The sequence below is a fragment of the Coregonus clupeaformis genome, chromosome 29, assembly GCF_020615455.1.
Source record: "Coregonus clupeaformis isolate EN_2021a chromosome 29, ASM2061545v1, whole genome shotgun sequence".
NCBI lineage: Eukaryota > Metazoa > Chordata > Actinopteri > Salmoniformes > Salmonidae > Coregonus > Coregonus clupeaformis.
The window spans coordinates 17144089-17166997 of record NC_059220.1 but is presented as its reverse complement, the minus strand read 5'-3'; the positions used below and the strand labels follow the sequence as shown (position 1 = coordinate 17166997).

Below are 22909 nucleotides of genomic sequence, written 5' to 3'. Positions count from 1 at the left end.
TGTGGCTTCAGGCTCATGCGATGGTGCCTGTAGAGCCGGCCAGCAGCGGAGAACATCCTCTCCACACTTGCAGAGCCACTGGGGATGCTAAACACCCTTTTGGCCACTCTTGCCAGGTTTGGCAGAGATGCAGTTGTTTTTTTATTTTTCTTTAGGTAGGCCTAAAGGTTTTTAGGCAAAATAACCAAATCAAAACAGAAAGCTCCTTGAACGTGGGAATATGCCAGGCCTGTAGGGACAAAATCAATTATGGCCTATTGTATAGACAATAGAACGAAAATGAATGAAACCTTTAACAGATTTGATATATAGTTTATTAATAGTTTGCTACAATGACACACTTAGCTAGCTACCCACCTCATTCCTTTCTGTTAGCATGTGAACGTAGTACACCATCGGGATACGTGTCTTTTCAGATTCCACAATAATTATTTAGTTGTGGACACTACAACACCACACCCCCTCTCTTGCTGTTGGTCCTCATCTTTGTAAGTCACCTTGATTTAGCACCTGTGACTTTTATCAGTTTCTTTATGAAAATATTTAGTGAACTCCATGACAGTAGTTAAAGTAAGGGGCTATAGCAGCACACAAGTAGACTACAAATGCATGCTGGGACGGCGTGCCCTGAGCTGGTGAAGTGAGCGCTACTGGAGCGCTCTGGAGTGAAATTGGAGCAGGCGAGAAGGCCGACGCTCCAGCCTTTGGGAATCTCACTACGCGCTTCAGTCAAATTGGGCACTCTCCGCTCCTCGCTCCGCTCCAGCTCCGCTCACATACTCTGGCTAGGGGTGTGTGCAATGCCAGTGCATCTGCTTCTTATTTATCGATCTATTCATATTCCTCTCCACTGCTGCCTTCACCCCCTGGCACAAGTCTTAAGATCACAGCTAAAAAGCACAGATTGATGATTCGGGGCATTGCACATTACTCTCTCTCTCTGGTTATACCAACCCTCCCTCTACCTCCCCTCCCCACCCCAAACCTCAAACTCTCCCCACTCACAAACCCTCCTACTTAACCTGGACCTTTTGGAGTGAAAAAAGGGGCGAACACTAAGCCGACAATCAGAGATGGGCGAGGTTGGACTGCTCACCCGCTGCCCTGGAGAAAGAGAGACAAAGAGAGAGGAAGAGAGGGAGGGAGATCCACCAAAGGTAGCCACTTTGATAAGGAGGGTGTGGAGGTCACACAATATAATCTCGGAGAGCAGGGTCGCCTGGTCGCGAAGCCACAGGTAGGCCAGGGGCTGCAGACCCAGCCGTACACACCTGGGGGAAGAGGTGAGGCGGTATGGAGGGACTCAGTTGGTAGAGCATGGCACTTGCAACACCAAAGTTGTGGGTTTGATTCCCATGGGGGCCAGTATGAAAATGTATGCACTCACTACTGTAAGTCGCTCTAGATAAGAGCATCTGCTAAATGAATATTACAAATATTAAGATATAAAAGGGAGGGAGGGAGGGAGGGAAGGAGGGAGAGAAAAGAGGGTGAGGAGGTAGGTCAGACTGAAAACTTACAAGGATCACAAGAACTTCAAAGTGCATCGGGCACTTTAGCTAGTTTTGCAGGCAGGCTGCCACGTCGAGGCTCACATGGCACGTGCTCTGAACCGTCTCTGGTGCCAGTGGCTTTGTTCAGCAGATTCCGTTGAAGAGGGGGAATTAAACAGGGGGAATTATCTTAAGATGGCACATACTTTACGCTAGAGTTGTCTGTGTCACACACACAACACACACTTGCATACACAACACACTCATACACTTGCATGCACAAACACACTCACATAGGCAGTGTGCAGGTAACTGAAGCCAAAACTCTTGGGCGTACATGTCTGTGTCTCAGAGAACGCCTGCGGTGTGAGAGTGTGTGTGTGTTAAAGAGAGAGAGAGAGAGAGAGAGAGAGAGAGAGAGAGAGAGAGAGAGAGAGAGAGTGAGAGAGAGAGAGGTACTGTCATATAAACCCTTTCACCTGTATCCAGTGTTCAATGTCCTACTGTACATAAACATGTGGATATGTGTCCTGTCTGATGTGGTGTTACAACAATTGTATAACAATACATTGTATCCCATGACGTACGTAAGCCACTGGCCATTCTGGTAATAAAACTGTAAACATAAAAATACAGCGAGACTAAACATCATGGAGTAAACAAATGTACATCATCTTTGTTTGAAATACAGTGTCTCTCAAGCACGTAGTATTTTCTGACAGAGGGCCATGTGCGTCAGTCTGAGATATTATAGGTAATGTGTGTTTGTGTGTGTGTGTGTGTGTGTGTGTGTGTTCTACTTACACCTTTTCCACCCGTACTCTCTGGTAGTCTGAGCGAATGGCCCCTACAGACACTGCCACGACAGCCTCCTTTTCCTGTGAATAGCAGAGAGGGAAGGAAACTTTTTGTTACTGTATACTGACATCACAACTGTTTCCTGTTCCGTCATATGAGTGTTTATTTTACCAAGTTACAGAGCCATGGTGATGTCTTGTCATTATCTAATTGGGCAAAAAGGTCACATAACCATCTAAATATCACTAAAAGAAAAAAATAGGAAACTATGCGATAAGGATGTCTATGAGCACACACACACACACACACACACACACACACACACACACACACACACACACACACACGAATACACACACACATGCACAGAGTCTGAGAAAACAGTGTTCTTTCCCTCCATCAGATAGGTGGGGATGGTCGTATCAAGGCTTTCCTGGTCCTGCACATCCCCTAGTGAAGGGGGTGGAGGATATAGGATGGAGCCTAACTCCTTGTCCTGGCTGGGCCTGGTTGGCTGGGCGTGTCTGGAGCCAGAGCAACAGAACAACAACACTAAAACTGGAGCAGCAGAGCCAGTCTGGTTCTTTTCAGTAGCCTTGTGTAAACTGGAGATGGGCCTGTCCCACCACACTGTAAGGTCCGGGACCATTACAAAGAGCGGAACTGAGCACAAACACACATACAAAACCCCTTTACAGAGAGGCAGAACTTTACCAGTCCACAGTGGTGTAAAGTACTGAAGTTAAAAAAACTTCAGTACAACTTAAGTCGTTTTTTTTGGTATCTGTACTTTACAATTTATATTTTTGACTACTTTTACTCCACTACATTCCTAAAGAAAATAATGTACTTTTTACTCCATACATTTTCCTTGACACCCAAAAGTACTTGTTACATTTTGAATGCTCAGGCAAGACAGCAATATGGTCCAATTCACACACCTATCAATATAACGCGCTGTCATCCCTACTGCCTCTGATCTGGCGGCCTCACTAAACACAAATCCTGCATTTGTAAATGTGCCTCAGGCTGTCCAAAAAATAAATGTAAAAAAGAACATTGTGCCACCTGGTTTGCTTAATATAAGGAATTTGATGTATAGCATTTACTTTTACTTTGTACTTTTACTCAAGTATGACAATTGAGTACTTTTTCCACCACTGTACTTAAGTACATTTAAAACCAGATACAAAAAATGTATTCAATCTCAGCTCATGAAATCACCAGACAGGCACAGAGCACACACACAAACCCTGCAGCTTCATTAGTACATTACATGGCCTGTAATTAGAATGAGGGGCCGGCCTCGGCAGCGGCGCGGTGGAGGGATGCACAAGTTGCCAGTAAATTACCTTGTAGACATTATCAATTTCCCAGGCAACTGGTCCTTAAGATAACCCCCCTTCTCCCTGTGGTCCTTCCAGCAATTTCTCTCTGCCTGATAAACATGCTGATTAAAGCGAGCGGCGTGTAAACCTTTGATACTTTTTAAAATGAAATCCATGCCCTGCCTGGGGCCTGACGCTGCTCCGCTCTGCTCAGCCGCCGCACTGCACAGAGCTCCATGCAGACGTGTCAGCTAATCAGATAAAGAATATAGCGTGTGTGTATGTGCCCCCGGGCAGAATGAGGGGACAAGGAGGGAGAGGCGAGGTGCACACTTAAACACACACAGGCAAACAGGGATAGGCTAGTACAGGGATAGGCAAGTACAGGAATATACTAGTACAGGAATAGACTAGTACAGTGATAGGCTAGGCTAGTACAGGGATAGGCAAGTACAGGAATAGGCTAGTACAGGGATAGGCTAGGCTAGTACAGGAATATACTAGTACAGGAATAGACTAGTACAGGGATAGGCTAGGCTAGTACAGGAATAGACTAGTACAGGAATAGACTAGTACAGGGATAGGCTAGGCTAGTACAGGAATAGACTAGTACAGGAATAGACTAGTACAGGGATAGGCTAGGCTAGTACAGGAATATACTAGTACAGGAATAGACTAGTACAGGGATAGGCTCGGCTAGTACAGGAATAGACTAGTACAGGAATAGACTAGTACAGGGATAGGCTAGTACAGGGAAAGGCTAGTACAGGAATATACTAGTACAGGGATAGGCTAGTACAGGAATAGACTAGTACAGGGATAGTATAGTACAGGAATATACTAGTACAGGGATAGGCTAGTACAGGAATATACTAGTACAGGGATAGGCTAGTACAGGAATAGACTAGTACATGGATAGGATAGTACAGGAATAGACTAGTACAGGGATAGACTAGTACAGGGATAGGCTAGTACAGGAATATACTAGTACAGGGATAGGATAGTACAGGAATATACTAGTACAGGGATAGACTAGTACAGGGATAGGCTAGTACAGGAATAGACTAATACAGGGATAGGATCGTACAGGAATAGACTAGTACAGGGATAGGATCGTACAGGAATAGACTAGTACAGGGATAGACTAGTACAGGGATAGGCTAGTACAGGAATAGACTAGTACAGGGATAGGATAGTACAGGAATATACTAGTACAGGGATAGACTAGTACAGGGATAGACTAGTACAATAGACTAGTACAGGAATAGACTAGTACAGGAATAGACTAGTACAGGGAAAGGCTAGTACAGGGATAGGATAGTACAGGAATAGACTACTACAGGGATAGGATAGTACAAGAATAGGCTAGTACAGGGATAGGATAGTACAGGAATAGACTAGTACAGGGACAGGCTTGGGTAGTACATGGACAGGCTAGGATAGTACAGGAATAGGCAAGTACAGGGACAGGCTAGGGTAGTACAGGGACAGGGTAATACAGGGAAAGGGTAGAACAGGGACAGGCTAGTTCAGGGACAGGCTAGGGTAGTACAGGGGCAGGCTAGGGTAGTACAGGGACAGGCTAGGGTAGTACAGGGGCAGGCTAGGGTAGTACAAGGGCAGGGTAGTACAGGGGCAGGCTAGGGTAGTACAGGGACAGGCTAGGGTAGTACAGGGACAGGCTAGGGTAGTACAGGGGCAGGCTAGGGTAGTACAGGGACAGGCTAGGGTAGTACAGGGGCAGGCTAGGGTAGTACAGGGACAGGCTAGGGTAGTACAGGGACAGGCTAGGGTAGTACAGGGGCAGGCTAGGGTAGTACAGGGGCAGGCTTGGGTAGTACAGGGACAGGCTAGGGTAGTACAGGGACAGGCTAGGGTAGTACAGGGGCAGGCTAGGGTAGTACAGGGGCAGGCTTGGGTAGTACAGGGACAGGCTAGGGTAGTACAGGGACAGGCTAGGGTAGTACAGGGACAGGCTAGGGTAGTACAGGGACAGGCTAGGGTAGTACAGGGGCAGGCTAGGGTAGTACAGGGGCAGGCTTGGGTAGTACAGGGACAGGCTAGTACAGGGATAGGCTAGCTCTGATGCTGGATTCTTTACTGTCTACTGAATGTCATCGCATTGTTGATTGGGCCCAAACACATACAAATATAGTTCAACAAGTCACTATAGTCAGTCTTAAATGCAAATGTACAATACAACTCAGTCTCTGGAAATTCAGAGTCCTGTGACAATAATTACTCCAGACTGATAACATTTCAGCACTGCACAGAGCCAAGAGGGCTGGAGGCACTGTCGTATAACTCTACGTAGGCTGCAGGGCTGTTAACTATTTTCTAATGATATGATAACCTTCACCCTCAAAAATACGTTCCTTCCTGAAGAGCCAAACGAAGCTTGAGAGTAAAAGAGAGAGACAGACCGACAGAGAGAGAGAAAGACGAAGAGAGAAAGGGAAATAGATAGATGGAACGAGAGGAAGAGAGAGTGAAAGATGGAGGAAGAGAAGAAGAGAGAGAAAGTAGAGGACGGGCCAGTCTCGGAGGGGTGTCTAACTAACTGTCGACAAAGTGATTGGGTCAATGAGCTGTAAACGTGGCAGGGCCAGACTTAGCCTGATTAAATAACACAGCATTACGCCTTCCCTTTCCCCTCTGTCCTTCAGGGAGCCAGAGGCAGACATAACGTTAAGAGTGGGGCCTCCGAGGCCTGAATCATCCAGTAACAATGAAGTGGGCCTGAGAGGGATAAGATAACTTTCTCACACCCCCTTTTTTTTAATGTACAATCTGTAGCTTTAAGTCTAGACCGCAAACAATAACGTATTAACTTTACTTATTTTTGGATGACGTTTTGGTTTTGTCACCATTATATCTATTGTTGAGACTGCCAGGAATGAGAGTGGGCTAGAGTTGCTCTGGACAAACTGAATGACTTGGATTTCACAAATTCTAGACATACTTTCTCATCCGCTGTGGGAAAGCAGGGCAGGCAGTGGGAATAATGGTGAGGCGGGTGTAAATTCATACACTACCAGTCAAAAGTTTGGACACACCTACTCATTTTTTACATTGTAGAATAATAGTGAAGACATCAAAACTATGAAATAACACATATGGAATCATTTAGTAACCAAAAAAGTGTTAAACAAATCAAAATATATTTTATATTTGAGATTCTTCAAATAGCCACCCTTTGCCTTGATGAAAGCTTTGCACACTCTTGGCATTCTCTCAACCAGCTTCATGAGGTAGTCACCTGGAATGCATTTCAATTAACAGGTGTGCCTTTTTAAAAGTTAATTTGTGGAATTTATTTCCTTCTTAATGCGTTTGAGCCAATCAGTTGTGTTGTGACAAGGTAGGGGTGGTATACAGAAGATAGCCCTATTTGGTAAAATACCAAGTCCATATTATGGCAAGAACAGCTCAAATAACCAAAGAGAAATGACAGTCCATCATTACGGAAAATTTATTTGAAAGTTTCTTCAAGTGCAGATACAAAAACCATCAAGTGCTATGATGAAACTGGCTCGGATGAGGACTGCCACAGGAATGGAAGACCCAGAGTTACCTCTGATGCAGAGGATAAGTTGATTAGAGTTACCAGCCTCAGAAATTGCAGCCCAAATAAATGCTTCACAGATTTCAAGTAACAGACACATCTCAACATCAACTGTTCAGAGGGGACTGTGTGAATCAGGCCTTCATGGTCGAATTGCTGCAAAGAAACCACTACTAAAAGGACACCAATAAGAAGAAGAGACCTGCTTGGGCCAAGAAACACGAGCAATGGACATTAGACCGGTGGAAATGTATCCTTTGGTCTGGAGTCCACATTTGAGATTTTTGGTTCAAACCACTGTGTGTTTGTGAGACGTGGTGTGGGTGAACGGATGATCTCCGCATGTGTAGTTCCCACCATAAAGCATGGAGGTGGAGGTGTTATGGTGTGGGGGTGCTTTGCTGGTGACACTGTCTGTGATTTATTTAGAATTCAAGGCACACTTAACCAGCATGGCTACCACAGCATTCTGCAGCGATACGCCATCCCATCTGGTTTGGGCTTAGTGGGACTATCATTTGTTTTTCAACAGGACAATGACCCAACACACCTCCAGGCTGTGTAAGGGCTATTTTACCAAGAAGGAGAGTGATGGAGTGCTGCATCAGATGACCTGGCCTCCACAATTCCCTGACCTCAACCCAATTGAGATGGTTTGGGATGAGTCCGACGGCAGAATGAAGGAAAAGCAGCCAACAAGTGCTAAGCATATGTGGGAACTCCTTCAAGACTGTTGGAAAAGCATTAGAGTGTGCAAAGCTGTCATCAAGGCAACGGGTGGCTATTTGAAGAATCTCAAATATAAAATATATTTGGATTTGTTTAACACTTTTTTGGTTACTCCATGATTCCATATGTGTTATTTTATAGATTTGATGTCTTCACTATTATTCTACAATGTAAAAAATAGTACAAATAAAGAAAAACCCTTGAATGAGTAGGTGTGTCCAAACTTGTGACTGGTACTGTAAATCTACAGAGATGGATATTGCAGAAGTGTTCCATGTATTCATGACACTATAAAAACACAAACTTTGATTTTATGCTGCTTGAAATATTTATCTAAATGTTTTATAGTTATACCTGAAAAAGAGTGAGATGGATCATGAACTACATTGGGGGAAAAAAGTATTTAGTCAGCCACCAATTGTGCAAGTTCTCCCACTTAAAAAGATGAGAGAGGCCTGTAATTCTCATCATAGGTACACGTCAACTATGACAGACAAAATGAGATTTTTTTTCTTCAGAAAATCACATTGTAGGATTTTTAATGAATTTATTTGCAAATTATGGTGGAAAATAAGTATTTGGTCACCTACAAACAAGCAAGATTTCTGGCTCTCACAGACCTGTAACTTCTTCTTTAAGAGGCTCCTCTGTCCTCCACTCGTTACCTGTATTAATGGCACCTGTTTGAACTTGTTATCAGTATAAAAGACACCTGTCCACAACCTCAAACAGTCACACTCCAAACTCCACTATGGCTAAGACCAAAGAGCTGTCAAAGGACACCAGAAACAAAATTGTAGACCTGCACCAGGCTGGGAAGACTGAATCTGCAATAGGTAAGCAGCTTGGTTTGAAGAAATCAACTGTGGGAGCAATTATTAGGAAATGGAAGACATGTGGTCCTCTGTAGCTCAGCTGGTAGAGCACGGCGCTTGGAACGCCAAGGTAGTGGGTTCGATCCCCGGGACCACCCATACACAAAAAATGTATGCACGCATGACTGTAAGTCGCTTTGGATAAAAGCGTCTGCTAAATGGCATATTATTATTATTATTATTATACAAGACCACTGATAATCTCCCTCGATCTGGGGCTCCACGCAAGATCTCACCCCGTGGGGTCAAAATGATCACAAGAACGGTGAGCAAAAATCCCAGAACCACACGGGGGGACGTAGTGAATGACCTGCAGAGAGCTGGGACCAAAGTAACAAAGCCTACCATCAGTAACATACTACGCCGCCAGGGACTCAAATCCTGCAGTGCAAGACGTGTCCCCCTGCTTAAGCCAGTACATGTCCAGGCCCGTCTGAAGTTTGCTAGAGTGCATTTGGATGATCCAGAAGAGGATTGGGAGAATGTCATATGGTCAGATGAAACCAAAATAGAACTTTTTGGTCAAAACTCAACTCGTCGTGTTTGGAGGACAAAGAATGCTGAGTTGCATCCAAAGAACACCATACCTACTGTGAAGCATGGGGGTGGAAACATCATGCTTTGGGGCTGTTTTTCTGCAAAGGGACCAGGACGACTGATCCGTGTAAAGGAAAAAATTAATGGGGCCATGTATCGTGAGATTTTGAGTGAAAACCTCCTTCCATCAGCAAGGGCATTGAAGATGAAACGTGGCTGGGTCTTTCAGCATGACAATGATCCCAAACACACCGCCCGGGCAACGAAGGAGTGGCTTCGTAAGATGCATTTCAAGGTCCTGGAGTGGCCTAGCCAGTCTCCAGATCTCAACCCCATAGAAAATCTTTGAAGGGAGTTGAAAGTCCGTGTTGCCCAGCGACAGCCCCAAAACATCACTGCTCTAGAGGAGATCTGCATGGAGGAATGGGCCAAAATACCAGCAACAGTGTGTGAAAAGCTTGTGAAGACTTACAGAAAACGTTTGACCTGTGTCATTGCCAACAAAGGGTATATAACAAAGTATTGAGAAACTTTTGTTATTGACCAAATACTTATTTTCCACCCTAATTTGCAAATAAATTCATTAAAAATTATACAATGTGATTTTCTGAATTTTTTTTCTTCTCATTTTGTCTGTCATAGTTGACGTGTACCTATGATGAAAATTACAGGCCTCTCTCATCTTTTTAAGTGGGAGAACTTGCACAATTGGTGGCTGACTAAATACTTTTTTTCCCCACTGTATATGTTCGATAAAAACTTGGGTGATATCTGGCTGAAGGATGTTTGGATTGTCGTGAGAAAATATGATAATGGCACTATAAATCACAGCAAACATTTTAGCAGAAACAATATGCCTATCCTACTATTAGCAAGATAATTCAATAACTCTATCGTGACTAGCAAATCGTATAGCCAATACAATTAATACACATTTCGTTAATATGACTTATTGAGAATGAGGCCTTTGGGTACTCTGCTTATTCTGAAAATCTAACTACAATGACACCATATTTTTGTGACCTCAGACTGTTACCAGAATGCTCTCTGTTTGTCCTCCATGACTGTTGGCACAGTGAAGGACCCCAAGGAGCCCCATCAGGGGCAGACTAAACAAAAGCCTGTTTCCCCCCTCTAGCCTAGCTGTAGTCGTCAGGAAACTAAAGGCATTAATGAGGATCTATGGCTTGGAGCACGGCCCTCTCCGGCCCACAGCCATGTCCATCAGGGTACTTAGCCCCATACAATCATTAACTTCTGTTACTAATTGTCGAATTCATTAAAAGGAAACCTCCCCCCAAACGTCCCTCATGAAAATGGATGGACTGGGCTGAATTATAAAGATGTCAGGGCTCAGAAGATTAAGGCTCCCAGACATGCTCCACAAAAAAAACGATACGGCCATTAAACTCTATTTCAAGGTAGCTTTTGATATACTTTGTAATTATATATACATACGTCTTGGTAGGACCATCCGAGTGTAATTCAAGTGTATTCACTGGCCCTCCTGTAGCTCAGTTGGTAGAGCATGGCGCTTGCAACGCAAGGGTTGTGGGTTCGTTTCCCACGGGGGGTCAGTATGAAAAATGTATGCACTCACTAATTGGAAGTCGCTCTGGATACTAAAATGTAAAAAAAAAAATGTTTAAACAATTTCTAAGCCATAGTTAGGCCTATAGCCTCAGTGCAGGTAGAGATAAGATGATAGGACACAGAGGCAAGCCTGTCATGTAGCACGATGTTGCTCTACTTCTTCTACTTAAATAAAATGCTTGACGATTCAACCCTTTTCTCAATTCTTAGCCATATTCATCAACATTTTGCATCAATATTGCCAGACCAACTTTTATCCAAAATTCTGTATGTAGTGTCTTAACATGAATAGAGTTTAATAGTGCTGCAAAACCAATTTCCCCTTAAAGATAATGAAGTTTGCTACTACCACTACTAAGAATCAATTATTAAAATAAAATTATATATAAATTATATTATATATAAATTCAAGCATAAAATGCATGAGAAAGTGTGGAACTCGATTGAAACTATGTAGCATTACCACTTACAAAGTGAAAGCTGATTCTGTAAGGGCAGTATTTTACTGAACATCAAACAGGCCATACATTTTCATCTTAGATTTTAAATAGGGTATTTTATGTTATCCATCATATCACTCCATCTGTATTCATATTTAATAGACCAAAGTAATTAATAGAAAACAAGGCAATTAGGAAGCTATACAATTTCAAAATGTAATATTCATAGATTCATTAAGTACATCAGAACGCTCATTAAATGATTGCGTAGATTGTCAAAACGAAGTCTTTATGACATACTCAAAACTCCAGAGAGATGTTTTCCTGAATTAATCCAAAGGTCCCGTGTCCTCTGATTCAGACTATTAGCCAATTAACCATAGTAACTATCGTAAAATCATTACCTGATATTCCCCCCCAAAAATGTAACCTGTTCTAATACCATATAGAAGCAGATATTTACACTGTCTTTTCTCCTGGCTCATGGTGTTTACGTGCCTTCCTGCACGTTAGTGTTACTTCCCCAGCCTCATAGCATGACTAGGAAGGAAGACAGGCCTGAGAAATTAATTAAAGTGCCTTGAATGACAGTTTGCTCAAGGGCACACGGTACCATCACGAGCCCTGGCGTGTCCTTGTTGTCCAACACTCCCTCCATCCCTTCCTACCCCCCACTACCTCCCTCCCTTCCTACCCCTCTATCCCACTCCCTCCCTCCCTTCCTACCCCCCACTACCTCCCTCCCTTCCTACCCCTCTATCCCACTCCCTCCCTCCCTTCCTACCCCCCACTACCTCCCTCCCTTCCTACCCCTCTATCCCACTCCCTCCCTCCCTTCCTACCTCCCTCCCTTCCTACCCCTCTATCCCACTACCTCCCTTCCTTCCTACCCCTCTATCCCACTACCTCGCTTACTTCCTATCCCTCTATCCCACTCCCTCCCTTCCTTCCTACCCCTCTATCCCACTCTCTCCCTTCCTTCCTACCCCTCTATCCCACTACCTCCCTTCCTTCCTACCCCTCTATCCCACTCCCTCCCTTCCTTCCTATCCCTCTATCCCACTACCTCCCTTCCTTCCTATCCCACTCCCTCCCTCCCTTCCTACCCCCCACTACCTCCCTCCCTTCCTACCCCTCTATCCCACTCCCTCCCTCCCTTCCTACCTCCCTCCCTTCCTACCCCTCTATCCCACTACCTCCCTTCCTTCCTACCCCTCTATCCCACTACCTCGCTTCCTTCCTATCCCTCTATCCCACTCCCTCCCTTCCTTCCTACCCCTCTATCCCACTCTCTCCCTTCCTTCCTACCCCTCTATCCCACTCCCTCCCTTCCTTCCTACCCCTCTATCCCACTCCCTCCCTTCCTTCCTATCCCACTCCCTCCCTTCCTTCCTACCCTTCTATCCCCCCCTCCCCCTCCCCCCTCCTGGTTCCCTCAGTGAGTGACTGGACGCGACATGGTTTTAATGGCCCAGGCTCCATTATATCAGCTCTGCTCTGGGCCTGTTTTAATGTAATGGGATTGTTCTCCCGTGCTCCACTACACATGGGTAACATGGGGGTCCCTGTCCCTCTTCTGTTATGACTATGTGTGCTGTGCTGGGGGTCTAGGTGTAAAGCGTGTAGTTCAAGCAATTTGTGCCTAATACAATTTGGGACAACACTCCAGGGGCCTTGTTGTGGGTAGCCTATGTTCAGACACCTCTGTGGTCCTAGACTTGACAGTCACAGGAGCCTTCCAGTGGCATGGGGGAAATTGCTGTGCTGTTTATTTGTGTTATCAGCATCATTACCATTCCTTTCCTGCACAACCCCAGCTATGCTATTCCAAGGTGACCTAGCTACAGTCCTCTCTGGGATGTGAAGGAGGTGTGGAGCAGCAGCAGTTTGGGTAAAAGTGTAAAGCAGTGGACTGTAACACCATAGGTCAGGTGGTTCAGCACTGGGCCAGACACTATTAAACCAATACGTGCATGGAAGAGTAAACTCTTGACCCTGATTTGGGTGTATACCAACATTCTAAAAGTTAATAACAACCACAAAATCTGTGGTGGTGAGGATCATCATCACAAATGTGGGCAAAAGAAACAACAACAACTAAAAAGCTGAAATTGGGAATGTAGTTATGTGAATGTCTTTGCAAAAACATACTCAAAACTAAAACCTTTTTATTGGTTTCAGACTCAGAGATGTTCCCTTTGGTAAATTGGAGAAGCTGGTTGTTAGAAGCAGCTGTTGACAGACAGGCCCTTCCTATGTGGTCCTGGTTGGGCTCCCTCCATGACTCACAATATGTCACTCCTCAACAGTAAAGAAAAGAACAGATGAAAAAAACAAGATGTTCATAAAGGCGTCGGCGTGTATACTGTCCCAGGGATGATGCGAGACAGAGTGAGTCAGTGAGTTTTATAAGAGGGGAACTATGGTCCTCAGAGAGGCCTCTATTGCCAGGTGTGGTCTGACCAGAGGGATATTACATCACCCATTGTCTCGTCGGTGTCACCATGATGAGTGACGCTTATCACCCTCGGAACGATGACGACTGACACAACCAAACTGTTCTGGGCTGGATTCTGGAGGAAAAGAAGACGCAACACTTTACTTTCAACATTTCCCCACTGAGGTATTTGTAGAAAGGGGGAGATTTTTATAGGGCCATTTCAGTTTGTTTCTGTTGAGTCTTCTAGCCTGCAGTGTACAACACACACACACAAGCAGTGCATGCACTCACTGTGATTCATTTACAGTGACAGAGCTGTTTTCACCGATAGAGCCGGCGCATAAATATGCCACACCGCACAGCTGGAAAATGTAGAAATTCATTAGGGCTAAAAAGTAGAGAGATTAACGTTTCACGAGTTTCCTCTTAAATATATATGGTTGCTTAAACAGAGGCCCAGACGTCAGACAGTAAGGCAAGCAGAGAGGCAGAGGGTCCGAGCCAAACCAAGCACAAAGCCTTGGTTTCAGCAGTAAGCAGGGCCAAGAAGGGTACTTTCCATAGCAACATGTATGGAAAACCAACTAACCGCTGGGAAGCAGTGAAAAGGAAAAGGTAGAGGAGTTTATCCACCCTTTTTCATGAATGCTGGCAATTCAGGAATAAAACCCTTTTCATTATCATCCTATGGGTAGATCTATATCGTTGTCCACCAGTCCTGTTTTCTTATGTAGTCAATATGGAGTCAATGTGGTCCTATATGGCTCAGTTGGTAGAACATGGCACTTGCACCGCCAGGGTAGTTGGTTCGATTCCAGGGCCAACCATACGTAAAATGTATGCATGCATGACTAAGTCGCTTTGGATAAAAACGTCTGCTAAATGGCATATTCACTACATGACCAAACGTATGTGGAAACCTGCTCGTCGAACATCTCATTCCAAAATCATGGGCATTAACATGGAGTTGGTCCCCCCTTTGCTGGTATAACAGCCTCCACTTCTGGGAAGGCTTTCCACTAGATGTTGGAACCTTGCTGCAGGGACTTGCTTCCATTCAGCCACAATAGCATTAGTGAGGTCGGTTACTGATGTTGGCCGATTGTTCCAATTCATCTCAAAGGTGTTCGATGGAGTTGAGGTCAGGTCTCTGTGCAGGCCAGTCAAGTTCTTCCACACCGATCTCGACAAACCATTTCTGTTGCCACAAAGTTGGAAGCACAGAATCGTCTAGAATGTCATTGTATGCTGTAGCGTTAAGATTTCCCTTCACTAAAACTAAGGGGCCTAGCCCGAACCATGAAAAACAGCCCCAGACTGTTATTCCTCCTACACCAAACTTTACAGTTGGCACTATGCATTCGGGGAGGTAGCGTGCTCCTGGCATCCGCCAAACCTAGATTCGTCCATCGGACTGCCAGATGGTGAAGCGTGATTCATCACTCCAGAGAACAAGTTTCCACTGCTCCAGAGTCCAATGGTGGGGAACTTTACAGCAGCCAACGCTTGTCATTGCGCATGGTGATCTTTGGCTTGTGTGCGGCTGCTCGACCATGGAAACCCATTTCATGAAGCTCCAGACGAACAGTTATTGTGCTGTAGTTGCTTCCAGAGGCAGTTTGGAACTCGGTAGTGAGTGTTGCAACCAAGGACAGACGATTCTTACGCGCTACGCTCTTCAGCACTCGGCGGTCCTGTTCTGAGCTTGTGTCGCCTACCACTTCACACCTGTCAGCAACAGGTGTGGCTGAAATAGCCGAATCCACTAATTTCAAGGGGTGTCCACATGCTTTTTTTATATATAGTGTATTATCTATTATTATTATATTAATATGGAGCCATTTCAGGTCAAAACACAGGATATGTTGCAACCTGTTCCAGACAGCCTGCATCTACATCTGCAACTTCCAGAAAAAATCAGGACACAATGCCCTGATAAAATGCCTGACATGACTCTCCTTTCCTCTCCGTAGGGCATAAAACAAACTTGAATCCTCTCTCTGTCACTGAAACATTCTCAGTTGGCTGGGGTGAGGTGGGACTGTCTGAGACAGGGGAAGCTTCCAGCCAAGGCGATTGGAGGATTCATAAGGAATCATCATGCACCACGGAAACCGGTGTCAGTCACTTTTCCCGCTCCACAACAAGCCCTCACGCTCTCCTCTCTGTCCGGCTCCTCTCCAAGATGCAAATGCTTTCCTGCTGAGGTCAGGATCCAACCAAGCATATTGGCAACACTTGGTTCTCACTTCACGTTCTGGGCCTCAGACATCGTGGTAGCCTCCCCCAGAAAGATGGGGAAAATATGGCTGTGATGCAGGTTTTATACTCTCCAGACTCCAGACAGTGTTTTCTTCATCGGGTTATGGCTTTAGCTGCAGGAGGCACGGGGGCTGCCACAAATATTTCTCTCAGGGAATGCTTTGCAAAACAAAACATTAAAGTCGAAGTCTGCTTAATTTTCGGGGAGATGGTTGGTGGGAGTTGACTGACTGAGCGCTATGCCTCAGCCATCCGGTCGGTCAGACGTGAGTGAGGGGGGAAAGGCAGACAGAGACGCTTTTGGGTCTGACTGACAACAGGCAGCTATAAAAAGGTGAATGACTACTTCACAACGGGGTGCTCTAAGAGCGCTCTGGGCTAAGGAGCCTCAGAGTGTTTTTGTATCTGTGTGAAACGGCTGTAGTGTTTGGATGGTCTCCGTCTTTGTTCCAATTACTTTTCATTATTAACTTATTAACCCAGAATTCTCTTTAAGTTGATGAAATGGCTGAGAATGGATAATGAAGCAATAAGGGGCAGATTTATGCTTATGGCACATTACTTTTCACATGGGTGATGACCTATTATTTTATCAGTGGCTCTCAGTGGAAAACTGGAAAAGGGGTAGTAGAAAAAGCTACAGAAAATGATAAACTCAGACTCCTTGTGGTTTAATGATTCAAACATATCAGAAACCATGTGTGAGTCACTCACATAGTCTACACACACACTATCCATGAAAGTAAGTGTTGCATCCACTCTTAAACAGAGTGCCCAAAATAAAATATTAGCTGAACCTAGTCCCAAGCAATCTGATGCAAATAACTCTACAATCAATCTCGTGGCCAGGAAAAAAGATATCTCCATTTGGAACAACGTTCACCTAACCAGCTTGCCCTTGGCAAGCCAAGATAAGGCTATCTGTTTCCATCATCACTAAACAAGACTGAGCAAAGTACATTAAGCAGAAAAATAGAAACAAATTACAAAGGCTTCAGGCTAGGCTCTTTATCTAATGTTTGTGTGGGACTGACATGTTCCGTTAGTTATGTCGGTTGGGTCTGAGGGAAATGTGCCTGGTTCTAATAGATCCTGTCCTGCCACTTCCACAAAGGGGTGAGAACAATACAGGCAGGCATTATCTCAGCGGTAATGCTATCCTTCCTCGTGTGCAAAACAACCCACAATCTCACCCCACTGACTGTCACTGTTCCCTCCAACCAACACAAATATGAGCAGTCAGTCTGACCAAAATAAAATATAACAATGGGCTATTACAGCTAGAAGTAGACCCAGGCAGTGAGTGTATGACTTTACTGTAGTTTAAAGAATCTAGGCTATGCTACTAGCCTCATTAGAAGAACATGAGACAAGCTAGATTACACACAGCCAGCCTTCACTTGTCCTGAAAATGCATGAAACTAATTGGAATATCTCAATTGATAACAGGTACAAGACGCTCACATTGGCCTTCTTATTGATCCTATCTCATAAAGCCTCTCGGTGACCTCATCGGTCATGATTTATGTATTAAGCAGCTTTTTAAAGAAATCAATTTTCTTTGAGCCCCCACATGCCTAACGTCCAACATGCCTAACACGGCACAATGCCGGTAATCAGAGTAGGGGTGTGTTTGATTTTCTCCCCTCACAACACACCACTGTGCTGTGTAGCAACTGATTCCCAACACCTCATCCCCCTGATCAATAACACAGGGCTCCAGGTTCAACACCAGACTCCTCTGCCTGTTCTATCCTTCTTTCCTCTCCTCTCTTCTACACCTCACAGCATGACCCCTCTATTACAGCACCTGCAGCAACGCAACACCAGTCTTCTAAAGGATTCTAAAAAAGCAGTGACGACAACACAATACAGGCCCAATATGAAGAGAAGAAGAAAGAGAGAGATGGGGGAAAGAAAGAATGTTTGGACTTGTGGACGGATGGTCGACTCCCCCTCTCCAATCTCGGAGGGCCACAGCCCAGTCTGCTGCTGTCGATAATGGAGTGGGGGGTGAGGCTGGGGATGGAGAGAGAGTGTGTCTGTGTGTTATCTCGCAAAAAATGTGGTGTTTTAACACGGACCAATGGAAGGGAATATTTGAACATCTACAAAGTTCAAAGAACTGGCGGCCTGGCGCTCTCCAATATTTTTCCGTGACACAACGTGAAAAAAATTAAAATAATTTGGCTTGATAAAAAAAAAAAAAAAAAAATGAGTTCAGGGTGTAGTAGCCCTGGGGTAGGCTATTACTCAGTTATCGAAATAACGATGTTTGAAACCACTGTGTTCCTGAAAAGTCTGATTAATTACATGGTAGGAATAGGATCTGAATGTAACATTTCCATCCTCCACAGAGCAAGGGAAGGAATGTGACAGAAATGTCAAGTTGCTGCTAATTAGACGTTTCATAATGAAAAGCCTAGATATTAATATAATCTATTGTTCCCTATCAGCCTAATGAGATGGAACCTTTTGTCTTTACTGCTCAGTTGAGAGGTTGTAGGAACATTGAACTGCAGTTGACATCTTTCTATTTGTATTCAAGTTCCTAAAGTTTTTTCCCCTCTACTTACTAGTGGAGACACCAATTCTGCTTTAAATGTGCTGTCAAGAGTACTAACATAAAAAACAGTGATAGAGTAACACATTTTACAATTATATAATTTTTTTAATAGACATTGCATTTTTATTGCTAAAAAAGTCCACAGTTTAAATAATTATATAGTTGCAAGGGGATTGAGGGAAAATAGTCTTCTTTCCTGTAAAGGGGAATTTTGAACATGAATTAGAGATAGGAGTTGATGCGTATAGCACCATGTGTGGAGGAGGAAGATAGAAACGTGTATCATGTAACCTAGGGCCTCTGACCTGACCTTCAAGGCACAGTCACACATTCACATTCTCTCTCGCTCTCTCTCTCTCGCTCTCTCGGCATAAAGAGCCAGGGTGTCAGGTCAGAGCCGCAAAGAGGGGATGTAAGATGACTAATATAAACCTTTGCCCAGGCCTGTGGGATGGGGTGGGGATGAAGTGGGGGCAGGCGTTTCAGCCAGGGGTGACTGACACTGCTGATCTTAATAACCAAGCTAGCCACCCTCCGCAGCATGTATAGTATTGACATACAGGACAGGAGGACAGGGGGAGGTGAGGCCAGGGCAACAGCTCAATGAGCACACAAATAAATAGATAATAATCCAAACTTTATCTAAATGTATGTTATTAATGTAGACGTTAGTCCTGCTGTATGATCCATCCATTTTCTGGAAGAGAATATCACTGAAAAAGGGATAGAAGCATCATGAATGCATTTCACAAGTTATGGATTTGACATGTTTAGTGGTAAACTGAGGAGACGTTTTCCCATCAAAACGATTTCCTCTCAAAACATTGAATCCCTCATATGGTGAGATATGAGATAGAGAGTGACATGCTGACATTCAATCGGTGGTCTGATTTATGAGGCATAATGCTAGGCAGGACAGGGGATGAGGAGCCATCAGATATGTGGGCATCAGACTGCTTTACAATCAGCACACACACACATACAGAGATAGAGACACTGAGGACGGAGTGAAAGATCCCCTCCGCCTCTGACAAAACAGTTATTTCTCCCCCTCAAAGGCCAGGTTCAAAGATCAGAGCCATCGCAGGATGGGCCGGGGTATGCTATGGCTCGCGTGTCTATCGGGTTACACACTTCACAGAGAGAAGGCCATTCACAGATGCCCATGGGGTTGATTATCACCACTGTTGGGACTGGGGAGGGGGGGGTATTATAATTGGGAATTTTTTCCCCATTGACAATGGTTCCACTGAAAATTATCCCACCTTTTGATTCTGAATGGTACTACATTCTGTGGGAGACCAAAGGGAGTTGTGAGTTTGGTTTGGTCAGGCAATGCCTGAGAATAGTCCATAGGTGGCACTGTTGGCTCACTTCTGAGCAGAGTTGTCAAACTTAAAGAATTTATAGAGAAGGGGGAGGAAGAAAGAAAAGATCCACTGGGATTCAAAATGTTTTTATTTAGTCTATGTTCAAGTGTCATTTGCCAAATATATTTTTATAACATCTAATTCATCCAAACTATCACACTTTCCAAATAGAACACATTTTTAATGCTAAAACTGCTCTTTTACTGTGAGGGTGATTTAACAGCTAATTATCGGAAGATGTTTGATTTCTTACTCCCCTTCGTATCAACACAATCATACTCAGTACTAAACCTAAGGTGAATAAAACCCACAACTTTAAATAAACTGCATATTCAAGAGAAATTAGCCATAGGAAGCAATTGTATTTTCACAGAAATTTCACAGAACCCTTAACTGGCATATAAAAAGAACAATAGAGTCTGGAAAGAAAATATTCACCAACTAGGCTACACAAACTTATCTGACCTCAATGGAATGTTCAAAATAGGGTGCAATAACGAACCAGTGTACCACCCCAATTAGTAAACATAGAAAGATAGCATGGACAGTGAGTAAAGTCTTAACACACTAGGTTAAATTAACAGCTCTTTACATCCAGCCCTTCTGTAGTGAGAAAGGAAGCGTGTTGTTTATGTCTACAGGTCTGTTCCCTCCACGGTTAACTGTGAGAGAGGTAAACACAGTGAGGATTGGATGTCTGCTGGCCCCTGTGGGCCCCCTGAGGCCTCTACTGGCCTGGCCTGTGGCCCTAACGAGGGACGGGGTCACGTCAGCCCTGCCCTGGAAATGGGAAATTAGCAAAACCTAGCAATCACAGAGCCAGCCAGCACTGAACAGGGACAGAGTAGGGTGAGGTGTGAAGAGACAGAAGAGAAAAGAGAGAGGAGAAGAGAGAGAGAGAGAGAGAGAGAGAGAGAGAGAGAGAGAGAGAGAGAGAGAGAGAGAGAGAGAGAGAGAGAGAGAGAGAGAGAGCGAGAGAGAGAGAGAGACGAGAGAGAGAGAGAGAGAGAGAGAGAGAGAGAGAGAGAGAGAAAGAGAGAGAGAAAGAGAGAGAGAAAGAGAGAGAGAGAGAGTGTGTACTGGGCTTTCCCTTGGATAGGGCCTTGGCTGTCCCAGCACTGGATGAACATGTCTCCTCCCAAGACCTACAGGGAGAGCACTGTCCCCTTCCTGTTTATACTATGTCAGTCCATCCCCATCCCCACACAACAACCCCCACATCAGCAACAAGCAAGCCCCTTAAAATGTGATGCTGCTCTTGTGCCTGTGAGAGTGGTAAAAGAAAAAGGCGCTAGCTACGTTGGATCAAATCCACGTGTGGACAGGCTGTTTGCTCTGACGAGGGTAGAGCTTTTCTCTTGAAGTGTGTCTGTGTGTCCAGGTGTGTGTTCATTCTTAAAAGTCTAAACCGTTGGGGAGCGGGGGTTCTAAGCTGACACATGGAATTGTTTTAAGAAGGTCATGCCGGGGATAATTTAGCTATTTGATATTTGAATTTTACCCTTCAGGTATACAAAGAAAAATTTTTTTGGGGGGGGATAAAATATTGAATTTGGCCTTGACTAATATAGCTTATAGAAACACATTGAATAACACATTCATAAATAGCAAAAGAAAATGTCCAAAAATACAACATAAGGAATAAGGTTTTGAAGTGTCTGTCCTATATCTAGGAGATATAAGAAAGCTCAGGACATATATACAGTATATATATTTCAGCCCATGCAAAAAAATATGATTTCTCTTAAACTAACAGATTATGATGGGGATTTTTTAATCATGATACTTAGATTGACACACCGGTGCGTCAATAGACTCTAGAAGGTTAATCACACATGCAACCCCAGACTAATGGCCATCAGATAACCTCCTTATACCACACCACACCACCACCATTAGATAACCTCCCTATCCCACACCACCACCGTCAGATAAACCACACCACACCATTACCATCAGATAACCTCCCTATACCACACATTTTTAAAATTTAAAATTTTCGTCATTTAGCAGACGCTCTTATCCAGAGCGACTTACAAATTGGTGCATTCACCTTATGATAGCCAGTGGGACAACCACTTTCCTTTTTTTTTTTTTTTTGGGGGGGTGGGGTAAGGGGGGTAGAAGGATTACTTTATCCTATCCCAGGTATTCCTTAAAGAGGTGGGGTTTCAAGTGTCTCCGGAAGGTGGTGAGTGACTCCGCTGTCCTGGCGTCGTGAGGGAGCTTGTTCCACCATTGGGGTGCCAGAGAAGCGAACAGTTATGACTGGGCTGAGCGGGAACGGTGCTTCCGCTGAGGTAGGGGGGCCAGCAGGCCAGAGGTGGATGAAAGCAATGCCCTCGTTTGGGTGTAGGGACTGATCAGAGCCTGAAGGTACGGAGGTGCCGTTCCCTCACAGCTCCGTGAGGCAAGCACCATGGTCTTGTAGCAGATGCGAGCTTCAACTGGAAGCCAGTGGAGTGTGCGGAGGAGCGGGGTGACGTGAGAGAACTTGGGAAGGTTGAACACCAGACGGGCTGCGGCGTTCTGGATGAGTTGTAGGGGTTTAATGGCACAGGCAGGGAGCCAAGCCAACAGCGAGTTGCAGTAATCCAGACGGGAGATGACAAGTGCCTGGATTAGGACCTGTGCCGCTTCCTGTGTAAGGCAGGGTCGTACTCTGCAAATGTTGTACAGCATGAACCTACAGGATCGGGTCACCGCCTTGATGTTAGCGGAGAACGACAGGGTGTTGTCCAGGGTCACGCCAAGGCTCTTTGCACTCTGGGAGGAGGACACAACGGAGTTGTCAACCGTGATGGCGAGATCATGGAACGGGCAGTCCTTCCCCGGGAGGAGGAGCAGCTTCGTCTTGCCGAGGTTCAGCTTGAGGTGGTGATCCGTCATCCACACTTATATGTCTGCCAGACA

At 44.7% G+C, this 22909-nt stretch overlaps 1 long non-coding RNA gene across 7 annotated transcripts in view; it reads right to left on the bottom strand.

The window, feature by feature from the left end:
* LOC121544766 overlaps positions 1–22909 on the bottom strand; it is a 111793-nt gene that overhangs the window by 75026 nt on the left and 13858 nt on the right. For 4 of the 7 annotated variants that reach the window (XR_006657601.1, XR_006657602.1, XR_006657605.1 and 1 more), the window contains exons 3-4: positions 2298–2371; positions 1521–1631 (exon numbers count right to left, since the gene is read on the bottom strand). This is a non-coding gene — a long non-coding RNA (uncharacterized LOC121544766). Of the gene's footprint in view, positions 1–1520; positions 1853–2297; positions 2372–22909 lie in introns of all 7 variants that reach the window. The other 3 variants (XR_006657604.1, XR_006657603.1, XR_006657606.1) reach the window with 3 other exon arrangements.